This window comes from Papio anubis, chromosome X, assembly GCF_008728515.1.
Source record: "Papio anubis isolate 15944 chromosome X, Panubis1.0, whole genome shotgun sequence".
NCBI classification, from domain to species: domain Eukaryota; kingdom Metazoa; phylum Chordata; class Mammalia; order Primates; family Cercopithecidae; genus Papio; species Papio anubis.
In genome coordinates this window covers 88010823-88014433 of record NC_044996.1, presented here as the reverse complement: position 1 = coordinate 88014433, position 3611 = coordinate 88010823, and positions in this window count along the sequence as shown.

Below are 3611 nucleotides of genomic sequence, written 5' to 3'. Positions count from 1 at the left end.
CTTCCAGTTGATCGAGTCGGTTACTGAAGCTTGTGCATTTGTCCCGTATTTCTCGTGTCATGCTTTTCATCTCTTTCATTTCGTTTATGACCTTCTCTGCATTAATTAGTCTAGCCGTCAATTCTTCCACTTTTTTTTCAAGATTTTTAGTTTCTTTGCGCTGGGTACGTAATTCCTCCTTTAGCTCTGAGAAATTTGATGGACTGAAGCCTTCTTCTCTCATCTCGTCAAAGTCATTCTCCATCCAGCTTTGATCCGTTGCTGGCGATGAGCTGCGCTCCTTTGCCGGGGGAGATGCGCTCTTATTTTTTGAACTTCCAGCTTTTCTGCCCTGCTTTTTCCCCATCTTTGTGGTTTTATCTGCCTCTGGTCTTTGATGATGGTGATGTACTGATGGGGTTTTGGTGTAGGTGTCCTTCCTGTTTGATAGTTTTCCTTCTAACAGTCAGGACCCTCAGCTGTAGGTCTGTTGGAGATTGCTTGAGGTCCACTCCAGACCCTGTTTGCCTGGGTATCAGCAGCAGAGGCTGCAGAAGATAGAATATTTCTGAACAGCGAGTGTACCTGTCTGATTCTTGCTTTGGAAGCTTCTTCTCCGGGGTGTACTCCACCCTGTGAGGTGTGGGGTGTCAGACTGCCCCTAGTGGGGGATGTCTCCCAGTTAGGCTACTCAGGGGTCAGGGACCCACTTGAGCAGGCAGTCTGTCCCTTCTCAGATCTCAACCTCCGTGTTGGGAGATCCACTGCTCTCTTCAAAGCTGTCAGACAGAGTCGTTTGCATCTGCAGAGGCTTCTGCTGCATTTATTGTTTACTGTGCCCTGTCCCCAGAGGTGGAGTCTACAGAGACAGGCAGGTTTCCTTGAGCTGCTGTGAGCTCCACCCAGTTCGAGCTTCCCAGCGGCTTTGTTTACCTACTTAAGCCTCAGCAATGGTGGGCGCCCCTCCCCCAGCCTCGCTGCTGCCTTGCCGGTAGATCACAGACTGCTGTGCTAGCAATGAGGGAGGCTCCGTGGGCGTGGGACCCTCCCGGCCAGGTGTGGGATATGATCTCCTGGTGTGCCTGTTTGCTTAAAGCGCAGTATTGGGGTGGGAGTTACCCGATTTTCCAGGTGTTGTGTGTCTCAGTTCCCCTGGCTAGGAAAAGGGATTCCCTTCCCCCTTGCGCTTCCCAGGTGAGGCGATGCCTCGCCCTGCTTCAGCTCTTGCTGGTTGGGCTGCAGCAGCTGACCAGCACCGATCGTCGGGCACTCCCCAGTGAGATGAACCCAGTACCTCAGTTGAAAATGCAGAAATCACCGGTCTTCTGTGTCGCTGGCGCTGGGAGTTGGAGACTGGAGCTGTTCCTATTCGGCCATCTTGCTCCGCCCAAAACTCCTGTTTCATTTCTAATTAAGCTTATCTGAATCTTCTCTCTATTGTTCTTGGTTAATCTTGCTAATGGTTTATCACTTTTATGGATTTTTTTTCAAAGAACCAGCTTTTTTTCATTTTTATTTTTTATTTTGTTTCAATTTCATTTAGTTCTGCTCTGATCTTTGTTATTTCTTTTATTCTGCTGGATTAGAGTCTGGATTGTTCTTGTTTCTCCAGTTTCGTCATGTGACCTTAGATTTTCTGTTTGCGCTTTTTCAGACTCTTGTTAAAATGAAGTCTTACTCTGCTGCCCAGGCTGGAGTGCAGTGGAGTGATCTCAGCTCACTGCAACCTCTGCCTTCTACATTCAAGCGAATCTCCTGGCTCAGTCTCCCACATAACTGAGATTACAGGCATGTACCACCATGCTCAGATAATTTTTCTATTTTTAGTAGAGACACAGTTTCACCATATTGGCCAGGCTGGTCTCGAACTCCTGACCTCAAGTGATACCCCTACCTTGTCCTCTCAAAGTGCTGGGATTATAGTCATGAGCCATCGTGCCCAGCCACTTTTAGATTTTTTGATGTAGGCTTTTAAGGCTATGAACTTTTCTCTTAGCACCACTTTTGCTGTATTCCAGAGGTTTTGATTGGTTGTGTCACTATTATTGCTCAGTTAAAAGAATTTTTAAATTTCTCTATTGGTTTCATCACTGACTCAATGATGATTCAGGAGCAGGTTATTTAATTTCCATGTACTTGCATGGTTTTGGGAGTTCCTTTTGGAGTTGATTTCCAATTTTATTCCACTGTGATCTGAGACAGTACTGGACATAATTTAAATTTTCTTAAATTTACTGAGACTTGTTTTGTGACCAATCATATGGTCTATTTTGGAGAATGTTTCATGTGCTGATGTATAGAATGTATATTCTGCAGTTACTGAGTAGAATGATCTGTAGATATCTGTTAAGTCTATTTGTTGTAGGATATAGTTTAAGTCTATTGTTTCCTTGTTGACTTTCTGTCTTGATAACCTGTCTAGTGCTGTCAGTGGAGTATTGAAGTCCCCCACTATCACTGTGTTTCTGTCTATTTCATTTCTTAGATCTAGCAGTAATTGTTTTATAACTTTGGGACCTCCAATGTTAGGTGCATATATATTTAGAATTGTGACATTTTCCTGTTAGACTCATCCTTTTATCATTATATAATGTCCCTCTTTGTCTTTTTAAACTGCTGTTGCTTTAAAGTGTGTTTTGTTTGATATAAGAATAGCTACTCCCGCTCGCTTTTGGTGTCCAATTGCATGGAATATGTTTTCCACTCCTTCACCTTAAGTTTATGTGAGTCCTTATGTGTTAGGCATGTCTCCTGAAGACTGCAGAAACTTTGTTGGTGAATTCTTATCCATTCTGCAATTCTGTATTTTTTAAGTGGAGTATTTAAACCATTTCCATTCAATGTTAGTATTAACATGTGAGGTACTCTTCTATTCATTATGCTATTTGTTGCCTAAATGCCTTTTTTTTTTTTTTTTTTTTTTTTTTGAGACAGAGTTTCACTCTTGTTGCCCAGGCTGGAGTGCAATGGCACCATCTTGGCTCGCTGCAACCTCTGTCTCCTGGGTTCAAGCAATTCTCCTGCCTCAGCCTCCCAGGTAACTGGGATTACAGGTACCTGCCACCACATGCGGCTAATTTTTTGTATTTTAAGTGGAGATGGGGTTTCATAATGTTGTCCAGGCTGGTCTTGAACTCCTGATCTCAGGTAATCTGCCCACCTCCCCTCCCAAAGTGCTGAGATTACAGGCGTGAGCCACTGTGCCCAGTTCCTGAATGTCTTTTTTATATTATTGTGTTATTGTTATATAGGTCCTATGCGATTTATGCTTTAAAGATGCTCTATTTTGGAGTATTTTGAGGATTTGTTTTAAGATTTTAAGCTCCTTCTAGAAGTTCTTGTAGTGCTGGCTTAGTAGTGGCAAATTCTCTCAGTATTTGTTTGTCTGGAAAAGACTATCTTTCTTTCATTTATAAAGCTCAGTTTTGCTGGATACAAAATTTTTGACTGACAATTGTTTTGTATAAGTTGGCTACAAATAGGACCCCAATATCTTCTAGCTTGTAGGGTTTCTGCTGAGCAATCTGCTGTTAGTATGATAGGTTTTACTTTGTAGATTACCTAATGCTTTTTCCTCACAGCTCTTAAGATTTTTCCTTCTTCTTGTTTTTAGATAACCTGCTGATTATATG